The sequence below is a fragment of the Notolepis coatsorum genome, assembly GCF_963971535.1.
Source record: "Notolepis coatsorum genome assembly, chromosome: 12".
Classification (NCBI taxonomy): Eukaryota; Metazoa; Chordata; class Actinopteri; order Aulopiformes; family Paralepididae; genus Notolepis; species Notolepis coatsorum.
The window spans coordinates 116,346,448-116,366,665 of record NC_140176.1 but is presented as its reverse complement, the minus strand read 5'-3'; the positions used below and the strand labels follow the sequence as shown (position 1 = coordinate 116,366,665).

The following is a 20,218-nucleotide window of genomic DNA, read 5'->3' as shown; positions in this document are numbered from 1 at the left end:
GCCGATTCTCCTGTGCACATGTCCAACGGACCTCCGACTAGGCCTCCTCGGATGTGGGCGACGTATTTAGGCCACACACCCTGGCTAAGTACACTAGCTAAAACACGACGAACCGCTGGGTAATGCTACACACGAACGAACTGTGGCCGCATGATATACAATAAATGAACGACTATTTACTTCACATTAGATTAGGTCGAACTCGACGTTACTACATTAAACTCTGACACTTTACTATTCTATTCGCACATGTTCTCAACGCACGAGTTGCTCACTTCACCACGATGAACTACGTTGGCTTGTTTAGATGGACAAGCAAGTGCTCGGGGTAAGATGGGGTAAGGTACTGAACTGAACTACTGCTGTGCGCAGCTTGCGCTGTATATATACTTAAGTGACTATCTAGTCCCAAACCGCAGTGTTTGTCTGGTATCAATACGCTGTCTCCGGGCATGTTCTGACATGCCTGGACTTGTCTTTGAACCTGGCATTGGGGGCCTGCGGGCTGGCGCCTAGGGGCGCTGTCCAATAAGGAGAGCGAATATTACTCTGGTTTGAACGCAGGTAAAGGGATATTCCGTGTATATATATAAATAATATACAAAGTATATCAAACAATAAAGGTAGATTCTCAGTTTAATCTGGCCCTTCACAACAGCCGCCTCCTAATTAGTCCGCACCTAATTAGTTAAGGGAGACAGATTAATAGTCCAGTCAACTGCTCAATGTCTGTTGTGGGGAGTAGGGCAATCTACAAAGTCAGTGGGTCATGATCGTCATCAGGGGAGTCAGGGAGCCTCAGCAACTCTATCAGCCTCGCCACGGGTCGGGTGTAGGTCCGCCCCTAGACAATAACTTCTGCCGCTCTGACCTTTCCGTCGGCACCAGTGATCACTTTGCTTATGCGGCCGGCCGGCCACATAGCTCGGGGTAGTGACTGGTCTATGATCATAACGACTGTGTCCACTTGTAAGTTGTCTCTGTCCTTTACCCATTTCTGACGGGTTTGGAGAGACGGTAGGTAGTGGAGGAGGAAACTGTTCCAAAACTTGTCAGCCAATATTTGACTGTACCTCCACATTCTTCGGCCGTTCGCTTCGTCAGGTCTGTACACCGTCTGTGGAAGCGCGGGGTCCAGCCGCCCCATCAAGAGAGTGTTGGGGGTGACTGGGTCGACATCTGCTACATCACTTGAGACGTACTCGAGGGCGTTGTGTTCGCCACTTGCGACAGTCTAGACGAGTCCGCTGGAAGCGACGTACTGCTTCTCTTCCGTTCAGTATCCAATAGCGACGTCGGATCTCAGCGAAGACTCTCTCTGCCCCAGCGTGGTGCACATCCTCGTCGTATTTCTTTATGATGAGCTCAGTGACCTTGTGTCGGCTGTTGAGGACTATAGGAAACTTGACGTTATCCGTTAAGTCCGGGGCCCGTCTCAGACGACCACCCACCCTGATGAGGCCATGGGTGTCGCGCTCAGGGGCCAAGTGGAGCAGTCTGCTGTCTGAAGGGATAGGCTTTGTTCCCTGCAGGCAGTCTAGCTCGTCGGGGAACGAGTCTCTTTGGGCTCGCTGTAGCAGAAGGAGTTCTGCCTCTGCGTAGTTCGATGCGTCAATGTCTGTAGTGGGGGGAACCTCAGGGTGGTGCCACAGGAATGTTTTTAGCTGCGCACTCTCAAAGGTGAGGCAGTCGTCTATGTTAGGGTCAGTGGGGACTGGGGTGTGCGTCAACCCACAGAACATAGATTTCTTGATATCTGCCTCCTCTTGACTAGCCTCCCGTGGGGTGGGGGTAGGCCACTCCTCCGGGAGCTTGAGGAACTCGGGACCGTCACTATAGATATTGGGACGTGTGAGGTCATCTAGGGACATCCCCCGTGTGATGACATCGGCTGGGTTCTGTTTCGTGTCCACGTACCTCCAGCACGCTGATCCTACCAGGTCTTGAATCTCTGTGATTCTGACTCCCACGAAGACCTTGTATCTACAAGAATCGGACTGGATCCATGTGAGTACGGTCATGGAGTCTGACCACAAGATTGTTCTTTGCACCGGGATGGTGAGTTCACGTTGGATTAACGTGGCGAGTTGCGCGCCTACCAGAGCTGCGCAGAGCTCTAGACGCGGGACCAATTGTTGCTTGCGGGGGGCTATCCTTGAGCGAGCCAGGATGAAGGCTGTGTGTATTTCTCCTCCCTCCTCTCGGGCCCGCAAGTAGGCCACCGAACCGTAGGCCACTTCCGAGGCGTCACTGAAGACGTGCAGGTCCATCTGGCACGTCTCCAGCCGCACTGTGGGTGGGAAGTAGCTCCGGCGTATGTTCACATTTTGGAGCGAGCTGAGTTCTCTCTCCCACTCTCTCCAGGTGGAAGCTAGGTGGTCGGGTATGGGGTCGTCCCAGCCCTGTTCCTTGTCCCACAGCTCTCGTACAATCATTTTCGCCCGAGTGGTGTAAGGTGGGATACACCCCAGCGGGTCGTATTGACTTGCGAGTGTTCTGTATACGCTCCGTCTGGTGGTCGGTAGAGGGGTCGACCTTCCCTGCTCCGGGATCAGGGGTGTGTATTTGTAATGGAGCGAGTCTGTTTTGAATCGCCAGACTAGGCCCAATGTCATTTCCTGTGCTTCACCTGGGGTGGTCGCCATCCAGGTCTCGCTGCTTGCTGCCTTTGTCTCTGGGGAGAGGCTGCGAAGTACTTGAGGGTCACTGCTGGCCCACTGCCGGAGATCAAAGCCGCCTTTGATCAGTGAGGCGCGGAGTTTGAGCAGGAGGGCTTCGGCTTCTTCTGGCGTCGAGACGCTTTGCAGACAGTTGTCCGTGTAGAAACTCCTCTCTACACTTTGTCTGACCTCCTCGTCAGCTTCAGGGTCTTCTGTCACATGTTTTTGCAGTGCGAACGTAGCACAGCATGGGCTGCATGTGGTGCCGAAGGGGAGGACCTCCCATTGGTAGATGGATGGTTGCTCATCGTTGATCCTCTCTCTCCATAGGAACCGCAGCAGGGGCTTGTCCTCCTCCACTAGTCGCACCTGCAGGAACATCCCTTTGATGTCGCCGCTGATGGCCACCTTGTCTTGGCGGAAACGTAGTAGTACGCCGAGGAGAGAGGGGCCGAGTGTCGGGCCGGGCAAGAGTTCTTTATTCAGATTCTGTAGTCCGATCTGGTAGCTGCAGTTGAATACAATGCGATCCTTGCCGTTGTGGTGGACCTTGTGGTGGGGCACGTACCAGGATTCAGTCGTCTGGTCGGCCTCTTGAATGTCAATTTTCTTTATGTGTCCCGCTGTGATCAGCTTGTCAATCTCAGCGCGGTACACAGTGGCTTGAGTGGAGTCTTTGGCTAGACGCCGCTCGGTGTTCAGTAGATATCGCTCTGTCGCTTCTTTTGAGGCGTGGAGGGTGGGCATACCCTCTCGCCTCAAGAGTGGAGTTGCGTATCTCATCACTCCGTTGACCTCGACTCTCTTTGTCTTCTGCTCGAGGAGGGCTATGGCATAAGTGTCTTCCTTTGAGCGAACGAGTTTCTTTTCATTCTTAAAGGGCATCGCGTCTAATGTCCATAGCCTCTCGACGTGCTGCAAGAGGGTGGTGTCTTCTTCGTTTATCCTCGTGTAGAGGCAGCGAGTGGCTGTCGGTCGGTTGGAAGACCCGGAGAGGGGGCCTTGTAGTGTCCAACCCAGGCGGGTCTCGACCGCTGCTGGACAGCCTCTGGGCCCGATGTGGACCCGGTCCGTTGGGACGATGAGGTGTGCATGGTCGGATCCTATGAGCAGGGTCGGGGTGGCGTCGTCGATGAGCAATATAGGTAGTTGACGTAGGTGCACGTATTTCTCCATCAGCTTTGGGATGGGGTAGGTGTACTGTGACAGGCCTATGTCGTGGCTGGTGAAGGCGTTAGTGATGCTATACTGCTTCTCGGGCTGCCCCTACCGCTGCTATCGTGAAGGAGACATTTTCACCCTTTATGGTCTTCAGGTCTCTTCTAATGGTACGGATTGTCATTGTTTCTTCGCTCCCCCGCAGACCCAGCCGGGCTGCGGCGGATGCGAGGGAGAGTCTTTTCTGACCCATCGTCTAGGACGGCGTAAGTGTCCATGACCTTGTCCTCGTAGCTTAAGAGCACTCGGACCACCTTCAAGAGCACTCGGGAGCTCCCGCTCTTCGCAGGGTCTATGTACATGACGTTCACTCTCAAGCTGCTTGGGGGTACGGGTTTCTTCTTGTTGCTGTCGTGTAGGACCTCCAAGTGGGCGCCGTCGCACTTGCTGCATCTTTTCTTTAGGCAGCACTCAGCTGCCATATGGCTGCGCGCGCAGCGGAAGCAGCAGCGGTTGGCTTTGATCCACTGACTCACCTCGTCAGCTGTCAGCTTCTTGAAGGTGTCACATTGAGACAGCCAATGTTCATTTTCACAGTACTGGCATACAATCTTCCACTTCCCCTTGGTCTGGGGGGTGCTGTGGTTCTTGTGCTGCGGCACTGACTCGGCCTGGTGCATAACTGTCACTGACCGGCAATTATCGTTGGACCTCCGAGGTCCATCTCTTGGGCTAGAGCCACTCCACACGAATGTGTCCAGTCGTAGGCTGCTAACTTCCCTTGCGAGGAAAGCAGCCAGGTCTAGGAGGGATGGCTCTGGGCCGTTGGGGTCACGGTGGTCTCTCTGCCGCCGAAAACGCTCTTGGTGGGCTGGAGGGAGCTTCTCCAGTATCCGCTCCACATTAGAATTTGCATACAGTTCATATCTCCCCTTCTCCTTTTGGGACCCCAGCATCCCCACGAGGGATTGTACCTTGATAGAGAGGTCATCCAGTGCTCTATTGTCTTTGGCTGGGGGGAGGCGGTCGATATCCCGTATTTCTTGGATCACGTAATCCCATATGCGTCCATAGCGCTGGTCGAGGGCCACCAGAGCCGCGGAGTATGGGGTGCTTGAGTTGGAATATGCCAGCGCTATATTATGCGCTCTGGGCACCTTGAGATGCTTGAGGAGGATGGCATATTTGTACGACTCGTCGTGGACATCGGACATCATAGTCTCCAAACACATGCGTAATTCCGTGTACTGTGCTCTGTCCTCGCGCGTAAAGTCTGGGAACGTCGGTGTACCAAGGTAAGATGCCATGGATGGCTGGTACATTGGTGAGCGTAGGGGAAGAGGCCTCCTTGGCGAGTCTCCCCGTACGTGTGGTCGTGGGTTAGTACTTGGTGGGTACCAGAGGCCGGGTCCCCAGCTGTTCCTCGGTGCTGACTGTACGTCAAACTCACCCGTGAGTTGGGTCAGGGGTTTGTAGTGCAGTGACTCGGGGCTGAAGTCGGGGCTGTACTGGGCCTCCTGGTCCAAAGTATGTTCGTGCTGGTGGGCTTGATATTCCTCTTCCTCTTCTAGGTCCTGGAGTCTTCTAGTTAGTCTCTCGGCGACGTAGGCCGGTTCTTCCCGTTGGCTGGGTCTCGTATGGACCGGTCGGGGAGGGGGCTCGGAGACGTAGACAGGTTCCTCCTGTTGGCCGGGTCCCGGGTAGCTTTGTCGGGTAGGGGAAGGTGCCCTAGACCCTTGTCGTGATGATCTCCGGGAGCTCCGTACGGAGAGAGGGGGTGTCGCCCTGGCGATCAATTGCTCTATCATCTGCGCCTGCAGCCAGTCGCGCTCTGCTTCGCGCTGTGCATTGGCGGCGTCGCGCTGTGCATTGGCGCGGTCTCGTTCGATGTTCTCTTCCGTCTGAAGGCGCCTTTCCTCCAGTCTGATGCGGTCGTCCTCACTCCTTTGTTGCGCCTGGAGGCGCTCTCGTTCAGTTGCAGAGTGTTCGCGCTCACTAAGGGCTTGCGCTTGGAGTTGCGCGTGAAGGCGCTCTCGTTCCGCTGCAGAGTGTTCGCGCTCGCTTAATTGTTGCGCCTGGAGGCGCTCTCGTTGTTCGCGCTCGCTCATTTGTTGAGCCTGGAGGCGCCACTCCACACGAATGTGTCCAGTCGTAGGCTGCTAACTTCCCTTGCGAGGAAAGCAGCCAGGTCTAGGAGGGATGGCTCTGGGCCGTTGGGGTCACGGTGGTCTCTCTGCCGCCGAAAACGCTCTTGGTGGGCTGGAGGGAGCTTCTCCAGTATCCGCTCCACATTAGAATTTGCATACAGTTCATATCTCCCCTTCTCCTTTTGGGACCCCAGCATCCCCACGAGGGATTGTACCTTGATAGAGAGGTCATCCAGTGCTCTATTGTCTTTGGCTGGGGGGAGGCGGTCGATATCCCGTATTTCTTGGATCACGTAATCCCATATGCGTCCATAGTGCTGGTCGAGGGCCACCAGAGCCGCGGAGTATGGGGTGCTTGAGTTGGAATATGCCAGCGCTATATTATGCGCTCTGGGCACCTTGAGATGCTTGAGGAGGATGGCATATTTGTACGACTCGTCGTGGACATCGGACATCATAGTCTCCAAACACATGCGTAATTCCGTGTACTGTGCTCTGTCCTCGCGCGTAAAGTCTGGGAACGTCGGTGTACCAAGGTAAGATGCCATGGATGGCTGGTACATTGGTGAGCGTAGGGGAAGAGGCCTCCTTGGCGAGTCTCCCCGTACGTGTGGTCGTGGGTTAGTACTTGGTGGGTACCAGAGGCCGGGTCCCCAGCTGTTCCTCGGTGCTGACTGTACGTCAAACTCACCCGTGAGTTGGGTCGGGGGTTTGTAGTGCAGTGACTCGGGGCTGAAGTCGGGGCTGTACTGGGCCTCCTGGTCCAAAGTATGTTCGTGCTGGTGGGCTTGATATTCCTCTTCCTCTTCTAGGTCCTGGAGTCTTCTAGTTAGTCTCTCGGCGACGTAGGCCGGTTCTTCCCGTTGGCTGGGTCTCGTATGGACCGGTCGGGGAGGGGGCTCGGAGACGTAGACAGGTTCCTCCTGTTGGCCGGGTCCCGGGTAGCTTTGTCGGGTAGGGGAAGGTGCCCTAGACCCTTGTCGTGATGATCTCCGGGAGCTCCGTGCGGAGAGAGGGGGTGTCGCCCTGGCGATCAATTGCTCTATCATCTGCGCCTGCAGCCAGTCGCGCTCTGCTTCGCGCTGTGCATTGGCGGCGTCGCGCTGTGCATTGGCGCGGTCTCGTTCGATGTTCTCTTCCGTCTGAAGGCGCCTTTCCTCCAGTCTGATGCGGTCGTCCTCACTCCTTTGTTGCGCCTGGAGGCGCTCTCGTTCAGTTGCAGAGTGTTCGCGCTCACTAAGGGCTTGCGCTTGGAGTTGCGCGTGAAGGCGATCTCGTTCCGCTGCAGAGTGTTCGCGCTCGCTTAATTGTTGCGCCTGGAGGCGCTCTCGTTGTTCGCGCTCGCTCATTTGTTGAGCCTGGAGGCGCTCTCGTTCCACGGCAGAGTGTTCGCGCTCACTTAATTGTTGCGCCCGGAGGTGCTCTCGTTCCGCGGCAGAGTGTTCGCGCTCACTAAGGGCTTGCGCTTGGAGTTGCGCGTGGAGGCGCTCTCTTTCCGTGGCAGAGTGTTCGCGCTCACTAAGCGTCTTTGCTTGAAGCCGGTCGCGCTCACCCTGGAGTCGGTCTCTTTCGGTTGAGACTGTCAGCGTGGCGATCAAGGCTTGCGCCAGTCTCTGGTCCGCCTCGCTGGGGGTGACACTGACGGAGGTGATCGGGTGCTGACAGGGCTTGTTGGAGATCTGTTCTCCTGGCGCGCTCCGAGGTCTATCTCCTGGGCGCGGTACTCTTCTCTTGGTTGTGTGTCGGATTCTATCCCTGGAGCGCTTTCTTTATCCTAGAGCGCTCCGGGGTCTATCCCGGTGACGCTGTCTGGAGGTATAGTCACGTCATGTCCCACTTGGTCCACCCCGTGAGCTAAGTCAGTTTCGTTTGAACCCACTGGGGTCTCTACTGGCAGGGTCGCCAAGTCGATAGGATTGGACATGCTTAAACTATCCGATTTATCCGTATTTAACGTCTGTTTAGATAAGCTAGGGGGTAGAACGAAAGCGAAGTCCTCCAGATATGGAGGTAGCTGACGTTTGCGCTGTGGGCGTTCTAGCTTAGGGGAGCCGCTTGGAGAGTGTTCACCGCTGGCCATGTCAATATTACTGATACCCTCTGTTACGACCCCTGTGAGTCTAAGGGTAAAGGGCTGTAACATAACAGTTGGTTGACAGAAAAGATGGACCAGGTTTGTAAACAACAATGATATTTATTGAATAGAGGCAAAGGAAGCACATGTAGCTCAGGGGTGAGCCCAGGCCAAAACAACAAACAAACACCACTATACTCCAAATAAACACAATCTAATCTATGGTAAAAGAGATTACATTACCTAAACTACTCTTACCTAACCAAAACAGGAGAAAACAATGTCCAAAGGAAATGGCAGCTCACCCCATCTGTGCTTCCTGAGAAAGACACATTAATTATACAGAAACAAAAGCAGAATATATACAAAAACAAACTATGGCTAACAATGCTCTCTCTGTGGCCACACACACACAAGGAAATTACTACTAAGCACCAAAGGCAATAAACGAAATGCAATACTGTCAAAGTTTACAGGTTTACCAAAAACACAACATGCCTAGCCTCATGCCAGAGAGAGAGAGAGACTGAAGTGAGAAGCCATGTTTTAACAGGTGTGGGGTGATCCATGATTGGGTGGTGTGGATTGAGTGTTGGAGTCTGAAGCCATCCACCAATCGGTGCTGTATTGCAATAATGGAAGAATTGACCAATGGTGAAGGGAACAATGGCTGGAGGGAGGAAACAAACAAAATGGAGAACACACACACATGGAGACACACACTGGGGAATATATACATTGGGATGTAACACCCCCATACATAAGACAAAAAACATGTCTGACACTTAACACCAACTAAACATGTTTTTTTTTTAACAACGAGATAACATCTGAGATAACATGCACTCCAAAACAAAGAGCCATGAAAAAACTAGCAGCAACATAAAACGAGTCCACAGCAACATAGACCGAGTAGACAGCAAAAATAGATCAAGTCGACAGCAATATACAGTAGAACGAGTCGACAGCAACAGACAACGAGTCGACAGCAACAGAGATTTCAACTACGAGACAGAGCATCTGCCAACACATTATCAGACCCCTTCTTATGCTTTATGCTGAGGTTATAATTTTGCACTATGAGCGGCCAACGCATGAGGCGCTGATTGTGGTTGTACATCCGCGACAGAAAAACCAATGGGTTGTGGTCGGTGTATACTACCACTGGTAATACGCTCGAACCGACATACACCTCAAAATGTTGCAACGCATACAACATAGCCAAAGTCTCCTTTTCAATAGTGGAATAGTTTAGTTGATGTTTGTTAAATTTCCGGTAGAAATAACAAACCGGGTGACTGACACCATCATGATCTTCCTGTAATAACACCCCTCCAGCTCCCACCCCGCTGGCATCCACCTCCAGCTGGAACGGCAGGGAGAAATCTGGAGCAGAGAGAACAGGGGAACTGCATAAGAGAGCTTTAACACTATCAAATGCATTTTGACAACCAGCTGTCCAAACGAATGGTTTGGACGGGCTACACAGGCTAGTGAGAGAAGTGACGACAGAAGAAAAGTTCCGGCAAAAACCACGGTAATACCCAGCCATCCCAAGGAATCTACGCAATTCCCGCCTAGTAGTAGGCACTGGAAAAGTTGTGATTGCAGATATTTTTTCATCCACCGGACGCACTCGGCCTTGTCCTACCTGCTTACCAAGATAGGTAACCGTAGCCTTGCCGAACTCACACTTGGCAAGGTTAAGGGTCAGGGAGGCTCCAGCTAAGCGGTCAAAGACAGTTTGCAAGGTTGTCATGTGGTCACGCCAGTTGGTCGAATAGACAACCAGGTCATCGAGATAGGCATTACAATTTGGAACACCAGCCAGGACTAGGGTCACCAGTCGCTGGAAAGTGGCCGGGGCATTACGCATTCCAAAAGGCATTACAGTATATTGCAAAAAATCGTCAGGAGTAACAAACGCCGAGATTTCCGAGGCACGGGGGGTCAAAGGGACCTGCCAGTAACCCTTTAACAAATCTAGTTTGCTAACATAGGTGGCAGATCCAAGGTTGTCAATACAATCTTCCATGCGGGGCAGTGGGAAGGAATCAGGCACGGTGACAGCATTTACCTTTCGGAAATCAGTACAAAATCTAGGAGTTCCATCCGATTTGGGAGCTAACAAACAAGGTGAACTCCAGGGACTGCAACTTGGCTTGGCTAAACCATGTTTTAACAAATAGTCAACCTCCTGTTGCATCATGGTCCTCTTGGTGATGTTAACACGGTATGCATGTTGCTTGATAGGCACAGCATTGTTAACTTTAATATCATGGGCCAATACAGAAGTACAGGAGGGAACATCACCAAACAGAGCCATGTAGGCCTGAATCAAATTTGTGATGTCCTCTCGCTGCTCCTCAGGTAAGTGTGCTAAGTGAGTGGGCAGGTTCAATAACATCTCAGTGTTGGACAATCTAGCACCCTGATGGGCTGCATTGCGCAACTCCAAGCCATCTACATCCTCACCACTAACGTCAGGAGAGTCCGGAACTATTGGAGTTGAGGCAACAGCAGAGACGGCCAGTCCGGCTGTCTGGTCTGAGGTCTTCACCTGCACACTATCTCTGGAAAAATATGGTTTAAGCATATTGATGTGGCAAACACGAGAGTGACGTTTACGATCAGGGGTGCGAACCACATAGTCTGTATCACTTATCTTCTTGTCTATTGCATACGGTCCGGAAAAACGAGCGGAAAGAGCAGAACCAAGGATAGGTAACAGGACTAGAACCTTATCACCTGGCTGGAAAGATCGAGAAACAGCTTTCTCGTCATAGCGCCGTTTCATAGTTCTCTGGGAAGAAGAGAGCGCTTCTTTTGCGAGAGAGCACGCCTGATGCAGTCGCTCTCGAAACTGGCTAACAAAATCTAGAACATTAGTGGGTGTGCTGGCACCCTTTGACATGAACCGTTCTTTAAGAACTTTCAGAGGCCCTCTAACAGTGTGCCCAAAAACGAGCTCAGCAGGACTGAAACCAAGAGACTCCTGTATGGTCTCTCGCGCAGCAAATAGAACAAGGGGGACACCCTCATCCCAATCTTTCTCTGTGTCTAAGCAATATTTACGCAGCATGGACTTTAAGGTCTGATGCCAACGTTCTAGAGCCCCCTGAGTTTCAGGGTGGTAGGCACTGGACACTATATGTCGGATACCCAGGGACTGTAACACTTGCTCAAATAACCTAGACAGGAAGTTGGTGCCTTGGTCCGTTTGTACTACCTTAGGCAGTCCAAACGTGGAGAAGAACTTCGTCAAAGCCTTAATTATTACAGGCGCTGTAATTCTGCGAAGAGGGATAGCCTCAGGGAAACGGGTGGCGGTACACATTATTGTCAACAAAAACTGATTGCCGGCTTTGGTCCTTGGCAACGGACCAACACAGTCAACTATGACATGTTCAAATGGTTCACCGACCGCTGGTATAGGACAGAGGGGAGCAGGTGGAATTACCTGGTTTGGCTTTCCGGTGATCTGACAAGTACTACAGGTACGACAGTACTGTGCTACATCGGACTTCAAACCGGGCCAAAAGAAATGTTGAAGTATTCTGTTGTATGTTTTAGTGACTCCCAAGTGTCCAGACCAAGGGTGGTCATGGGCCAAGAACAGTACATGCTGACGATAAACTGCAGGGACAACAATCTGATAAACAGTGCTCCAGTCTGGTACCTGATCTGGTAGCCCTATCTCCGATTGTGCATGCTCTGCCAGTCTAGTACCATGGGACCTCCATGTACGCATCAAAACTCCTTCATCCACAAAATAAGAATGCAACTCTCTCCTCTGTTCTGTTTCAAGAGAAGAGAAACATTTTGTAAGAGAAGGGTCAGCCTTCTGGGCAGTAATTAGCATTTCACGAGTAACGGGTAACTTCAAAGCGTCGGAACTAGTTACAGTTGTCTGTGGGGGTACCTTACTATGAGTCAGTGGTTTGTCAGCGGTATCAGAAGTTGGAGCCAGCAACTCCTCCCTGACAAAGGCTGAAGCAAAAACAGAGTCAGACAAATTAATTTCATCACCTCTCTTTTTCAATTGAGCCCGAGTGACAACACTTGCAGAAAAAACTTCAGGGAAGTTCTGTGACAAGTCATCAGGCAGAGAATCTGTGTCTGGGTGATCCAACACTTCCAGCACAGCGTTCACCTGTCCTCCAGCTAAATCATTTCCCATGATAAAGGAAATGCCTTTAACTGGCAAGGAGGGTCTCACCCCTATTTTAAAGAAACCAGTGACCAAATCAGATTGTACATGAATACAGTGTAACGGGGCTGGCACGAAACCCATCTCAATACCTTGAACCAGGACACTAGAACCACAGGAAGATTTCTCAGACAGAGGTAGTACATCAGAGAGGATAAAGGATTGTGAGGCTCCAGTATCTCGTAAGATCTGAACTGTACACTGATCTTTTGGATCCCCTGTCAAGGAAACTAAACCCTTGGAAGTAAATGGCCTGAAACAAGGATCGAGAACATCCTGATCATTGTGCATCTGTTGATCGGAATCAGGTGCCATTTTAATCAGACCAACCCCTTTGGGTTGTCTAAAGTTCTGAGAGGACGGTTGCTGCTTACGTTTCAATGTTAAACAGTCAGAAATAACATGACCAGATTTATGACAGTAGTAACATGTCCGCTCATCTTTTGAGCGTGGAGGTGACATTTTTGGTCGGGGGTGTGTGAATTCTGAATGGTTGGGGACAGAAGGTCTCTGAGAGAAATCATGGGGGGGAAACGAGTCACGCCTATCTACAAACACAGTTTTATGGGTTAGCGCAAACTCATCAGCTAATACAGCAGCTTGCTGCAGAGTGGACACTTTCTGCTCACTCAGGTAAATTACAATACGCTCTGGCAAACTATTCTTAAACTCTTCTAATAGAATGAGTTCTCTGAGAGAGTTAAGATCTGAGGCCTTGCTTGCTGCACACCATTTATCAAAGAGAGTTCCCTTCTCTCTAGCAAACTCTACAAAGGTCTGGTTGACAGCTCTCTTGTGACTGCGAAACCTCTGCCTATAAGCTTCGGGCACAAGCTCATATGCACGAAGGATGGCAGCCTTCACAGTATCATACAATAGACTATCTTCTAGGGAAAGTGTTGAACAAACCTCTTGGGCTTTACCAGTCAATTTGCATTGAAGCAACAAAGGCCAGACCTCTCTTGGCCAGCGCAATGAAGCAGCAATACGCTCAAACACATTAAAATAAGTATCAACTTCGGTCTCTCGGAACGGAGGCACCAAAGCAATGTGTTTACTTATATCAAAAGTGTGTGATGAATAAGCTGTGGAGGAGGACATACCCGGGCCTTGTGGAGGAGTCGGTGTAGCAGAGTTGGATCCACTCCTTTGGTCTCCCAGCTCCAACTCCCGCAGTCTGAGCTCTTTTTCCACCTCAAGCTCCAACCTACGGATGTTAATAGCCCTTTCATTTTCCGCCTCAAGCTCCATTTTACGAAGCCGATACTCCGCCTCACGTGCTTGTGCCTTCTCCTGAGCCTCCATCTGGAGACGGGCTATTCTAACCTTCACCTGGGCCCCTTCTCGAGACCCAGTTGACACAGGAGAGGTCAAGTGAAAATGTGGCAATGTGACGTTCACACCTGCCTTTTCAGCACCATGGGCTTGCTCCTCAGAAGGCGGTGCTTCTGTAAGTTCACCAGGAGGACTTGCATGTTCATCAGAGACCGCAGGTAAAACAAGCGTCCCCTGCTCCAACAGCTTATCTACCACAAGACACCTGATATCCTGCTTAAGATGCTTTTGTTGAACCGAGAGTTGAAAATGTGTGGCAATCTCCACTAAGTCTGCCTTGCGGCAGCTATCTAGCGCTTCCCAAGTAGGATTGCTCAAGAATTTCCCCAGATCAAAAGTACTAACTGCCATTTTTTTTTCTTACACAAATGCCATTTTTACACAAAGTAATTAATAACTATACAAGTGTAAACAAACACAGTTCACCAAATCCATCAACCAACAATTGAACACGGGTTACAAGATCCCGGACGAGCCCCCATTTATGTTACGACCCCTGTGAGTCTAAGGGTAAAGGGCTGTAACATAACAGTTGGTTGACAGAAAAGATGGACCAGGTTTGTAAACAACAATGATATTTATTGAATAGAGGCAAAGGAAGCACATGTAGCTCAGGGGTGAGCCCAGGCCAAAACAACAAACAAACACCACTATACTCCAAATAAACACAATCTAATCTATGGTAAAAGAGATTACATTACCTAAACTACTCTTACCTAACCAAAACAGGAGAAAACAATGTCCAAAGGAAATGGCAGCTCACCCCATCTGTGCTTCCTGAGAAAGAGAGAAAAACACATTAATTATACAGAAACAAAAGCAGAATATATACAAAAACAAACTATGGCTAACAATGCTCTCTCTGTGGCCACACACACACAAGGAAATTACTACTAAGCACCAAAGGCAATAAACGAAATGCAATACTGTCAAAGTTTACAGGTTTACCAAAAACACAACATGCCTAGCCTCATGCCAGAGAGAGAGAGAGACTGAAGTGAGAAGCCATGTTTTAACAGGTGTGGGGTGATCCATGATTGGGTGGTGTGGATTGAGTGTTGGAGTCTGAAGCCATCCACCAATCGGTGCTGTATTGCTATAATGGAAGAATTGACCAATGGTGAAGGGAACAATGGCTGGAGGGAGGAAACAAACAAAATGGAGAACACACACACATGGAGACACACACTGGGGAATATATACATTGGGATGTAACACCCTCCGGCTCGAAGGACCAATTGTAACTGAGGGGTTACAAAACCCTGACTGTATTAAAGATTGTGATAGATTAAACCACTGCTAGTTATGTACTTTAATTACTGGCCAGACAGTACATCAAATATAGATGGTGAACACCCACAAGAACACGGCATTGACAAAGAAATAGTATTTGAGGGTATTTTATTATTATTATGCAACATTAGGTTACAGAATGAGAATTAAGGTCACGCTTGTATGGCGAAGAATATGCGTAAAGTCAGTCAATAGCATGAGTCACTAAGAATAGCAGGAATCCTACGATGGGTCTAAGTTGACACCACCTGTCGTATAATAGCAACTATATAAGGCAATGCTGGTACCGCCTGGAGACAATGGGTTCCCTCCGGGGGTGTAAGGCCTGGAGGGTAGAGGAATGTTCGGATACTCAGTCTGATTCAATGAGGAATAAAGAGACTCCAGGTACAGGAGGCGGTCCTTGTAAATCCCTTGATCAGCAGCAAAGCAATAATTGTAATCCAAATGCTCGATAGCACTGATGACAGCTAGCCAGCCTCCGTCCACGAGGCCAGCCCGAGTTGTAATCCTCACGAGGTTGAATCCCAAACGATAGTGGAAATCAACGATGCTCTTCTCCGGGTAACACGTTCCAAATCAATATAATCCAACCAGTAATGGTTCTGCAATCGCCGACGCCGATTCTCCTGTGCACATGTCCAACGGTTCTCCGACTAGGCCTCCTCGGATGTGGGCGACGTATTTAGGCCACACACCCTGGCTAAGTACACTAGCTAAAACACGACGAACCGCTGGGTAATGCTACACACGAACGAACTGTGGCCGCACGATATACAATAAATGAACGACTATTTACTTCACATTAGATTAGGTCGAACTTGACGTTACTACATTAAACTCTGACACTTTACTATTCTATTCGCACATGTTCTCAACGCACAAGTTGCTCACTTCACCACGATGAACTACGTTGGCTTGTTTAGATGGACAAGCAAGTGCTCGGGGTAAGGTGGGGTAAGGTACTGAACTGAACTACTGCTGTGCGCAGCTTGCGCTGTATATATACTTAAGTGACTATCTAGTCCCAAACCGCAGTGTTTGTCTGGTATCAATACGCTGTCTCCGGGCATGTTCTGACATGCCTGGACTTGTCTTTGAACCTGGCATTGGGGGCCTGCGGGCTGCACGTTGAGAGCTATATAAAGAATGACATCCTCAATGCATGTAGATTTATAATATTTTAACTTAAAACTAGGCTACTTTTGCGTATAATCATTAATATTATATTCCAAAAAAATTATATTGGAAACGCGGGGTTTCGAACTCGGGCCGTCGGGTTGACAGGTTTGAGCACTAGCCGTTGGACCACTGTGCTAGACGGGATATATCCATTGTGTATCCATCAATGGACAAAGACCCGTGTTTCGAATATTTTTCTTTTGAATGAAGTTTTATCTCTTTATTCTCAAATGCATTAATTTGACGTCAACGGCTCATTCAATTTCTCAAATCTGTCAAACAGCGCATCTCATCAGACATTTTAATCCCAGTTACAATATCACAATAACGTGTGAGTGATGATACAATTCAACAATCCTCAGAGTCCTCGTAATTCATAATCCACAAAAACCACAATCCACGCATAGACACTTCAATTTTATGCTTGAATGAAACACAATCCGGGCGCTCCGTTAAGCAAATCTACAGCGGAGAATATATGAAACTAATTAAAAATATCCCCGCGGGATTCACATTTGCAATGCGCCTGCAGCGTGTATCGCACTCCGAGCGCCGTATATGACGTGCATTATTTTATTTAGGACAAAGTAAATCTATAGGCTGAATATGATTTATTATCAGCATTTAGTTCTATTATTATACATTTCAAAAGCCCCCTCTAGGAAAACGAAGCACAGAAACATAATTCAGAATGGTATAAATGGGATCTCTAGACTGTGAGAATCATTTCAGGAAGCGAGCTGTCATTTATTTGCGGGGGCGTGGCCATGGTTCATCCGGCTAACTGAAGTTAACCCTGCTCTCGACCAGGCTCAAACTTTTTGATCTGTTGTCATGGTGATTTAGACAATCGAGCGTCGGGGAACAGAAAGGTCCGGCTTAAGTCAGGCTATACTGGAAATTATCCGGCTAACTCAGTTAGCCAGGTACGGGGAACGGGGCCCAGGTCAGGAGAACAGTGTTGTAGGATCACTGTCACATCATTACACCAGCCACGGTTAAAAACAGGACCCCGGCCTGATTCGGACTATATCCTGCACCTACACTCCTTTACCATCACTTATTTTTTTATGAAACTGGATAGTTCCTGGTAGGCTATGTTTTAAAATGTCTTACACCTTTTACAAGCGATGGTATAAAAAGCTGAAAAGATGCATATGTTGCAGCTTTTATTTTGAAAGATTCTGATAGAAAGTCATATTGTTGTCGCTAGCTTGACACAGGTCTTTGTTACGAAGCTTGCGTTACAATCTCTTGGAAGATTCAAGCACTTTGACAAAAATAAGTTTGGCACATGTAGGCTATTGTCGGTACATTATGAACTATGACATGAAGGTATCTTTTTCTCTTAACCTGCTGTAATTTAGCCTTTGGTTTTTTGGCAAATAATCCACTCTGTCCACCATGATGAATTTGTTTTGTGCATCTTTGTGTCGACGTCTAGAGAAAACCCTAATGGATTGTCCAGACGTCCACACGCTTCCCATCACCCGTGGCAACAAGGATGGTCTGCTGGACATAGACGAGCTTGCCAGAGGTGATCATTTTACCACTTCATTTACATTCTTTAAAGTAATTTTGTTCTTAATTTCTATCATTCCTAAACACCTCATGGATGTCAATCAATCTACATTTTATTACGGACTCAGGGTCCATATAAAATACAATACATAGAATAAATTACACATAAAAACATAGTTTAAACGATAAGAAAAGAAAATACTGATTAATGTCTTACATAAAGACGACTGTCTCAGGGCTAGATCCACAAAGAATGGATTGCACGGTGCTAGTTGCACCCTTACTTACAATTAATTATGAATTGAAAATGGGGGACCCTGATGTAAACAAGACGAAAGTCTTTCTCTGGTCTGCATCCCCTTAACAATTGTGTGTATTGAGCCGTACTGTACTGTATTGGACACATTCTGCAATCTGTTAATAACATTTTCTATCAATCAATCTGCGCGGTGATATATAATATTCTCTGAACAATACATCTTCACTACATCTGTACACATAGTAAACTAACTGAGATAACAGAGACATCTTCACTACATCTGTACACATAGTAAACTAACTGAGAGAACAGAGATATCTTCACTACATCTGTACACATAGTACTCACAACCAGTCACAAACTATTAGCCAATCCTACACTGAGTCTGCACTTGTCTGGTGAACCCATACAACAGGTTGATATGGTTAAATTACTGGGAGTCATAATAGATAGTCGACTGACATGGGTAGAGCACATTGACACAGTGGCTAAGAAAATGGGTAATGGCATTTATATGGCAAGAAAATGCCATCCTTATGTTCCAGCACATATTCTAGGACAGGTCGTTAAGTCATTAGTTTTAAGCCACCTGGACTACTGCTCACCTGTTTGGGCCTCTGCATCTGACAGTGCACAGAGGAAACGTAAGGTTATGTATATAACCAAGTTATATGAATTATGGTGACGCTCAGCGTCAGTCTGCACGCACTTCACTTCGTGCACGAGCACTGAATAAAAAATTCCACAATGTACCTTTACATCCCAACATTCGTCTGGCCACACCCCTATTCGCTTACCTTCATAAGCAGGTGTGTGGTCACCTACTCGCCTCCTTCCCAAACTTTCACCACAAGGCGAGATCAAGGATCGCAGTGGCGTCCTGACGCTGAGCGTCACCATAATTCATAGAACTTGGTTATATACATAACCTTACGTTCTATTTCATTATGGCTCCGCTCAGCGTCAGTCTGCACAAGAGGAGCTGAGCGGGAGCCAGAAGCTCGACAAATGTACTCCGTTGAGGCCCCCCACAACCATCAGACCGGGGAGGACAGAGCCCCCTGACCCTCCCTAATGGAGGGATACCCTCCCTATTGGAGGACGGGAGGGAGACGGATCCAACCGTGCGAAGAGGAACTCAAGCAACTCAACGCACAGGGTGAGCAGACTGTGGCTTGACCCCACGACTACGCACACGCACAACCCGCATGCCACCAGGGAACGAACGGAAGGAACAACCCTCGTTACTGCCCCCAAAATCACGGGGTCAAGAGCAAACCCAACCCTGTGGCAAGGCCGTAGCAGCGGAGCGCGAAGGAAGACCCAGACCCACTGAAGGGACTGGACCCACTGGAAAAAGTGGGCCCAGAGAGGTCAATGACGCCAGGCATCAAGACCCCACCAGGCGGTCACTTAGTGACACCGCCCCCCACATCGCCAGCGTATTCGGACAGGGCCCCTCCAAGAGCGGGCCCTTTCCCCCCATTAGTACACCGCCTGGCACACTGACCCTGCAACACAGGCAGTCAGCATGGCCGTAAAGCATTCAAAAGGTTAACCAACGGAAGCAGGCAGCGCACCGGGGAAACCAGGCAGCAGGCTGTAGACCCGAGCCTGGAGCACTGCGGACGAGACAGGCGCCAAAGGGGTCAACTGAAAACAGCCCCCCCGGCGGAAGGGGCGTATGCTGGCATTGTTGCGCACCATGACAAAGCCTCCATCAAAAAAAACCCACCCAGAGGGGTCGAGGCAGAGAGGGCTGACACGATTGGCAGACGTCATGAACGTGCAGGGGCACACTCAACCGGGTAACCCGGGAGGTGACTCTGCTCCAACACACCAGGGAATCAACCACCCTCTCGGTACACAGACGGTGGCTGTTCCTATAACCCCTCAAGAAAAAGGGTTATCCCAGGCCTACGGTTTCAACGAAACATTACTTCGGACCGGGCCCGGCGGCCTGGAAGCACACAGGGTTACCAGAGGAGGTCCAGAAGACCACCCCAACAGCCCCCTCTTCGCCATGCGTGAGAGAGGAGCGAAAGAAAGGAGAATCAGCCCCTTATGATAGTGCCAGGTACAACGTGTACCCAACAAAGGGTCTCCATAACGCCTAACCCTGTGACACCCGGGCCGACCCGGCATTTTCCCCCCCGAAAAAAGCAAAAGTCCCTCAGGGTACCAGAACAGCAGATCTGCGTCCCCGGCGGACAACGGGTTAACTGATCTGGACCAGCGCGACCAGAACCAGTCCCGTGCCCTAACCATGCCGACATGCCCACTCCAGAAGAGGGGGTAGGTATGCGTGTCGATCCAAAACATGAAAAGAGGGCGCCACCCAGACGGTCCCATTTGTACCGCGCTCAGTGGCCCACCCCA

General features: G+C 49.7%; 1 long non-coding RNA gene across 1 annotated transcript in view; it reads left to right on the top strand.

The window, feature by feature from the left end:
* Positions 1-20,218, top strand: part of LOC311237698 — a 93,691-nt gene that overhangs the window by 22,238 nt on the left and 51,235 nt on the right. The window contains exon 2 of the long non-coding RNA XR_014620302.1: positions 17,504-17,596. This is a non-coding gene — a long non-coding RNA (uncharacterized lncRNA). The remainder of the gene's footprint in view (positions 1-17,503; positions 17,597-20,218) is intronic.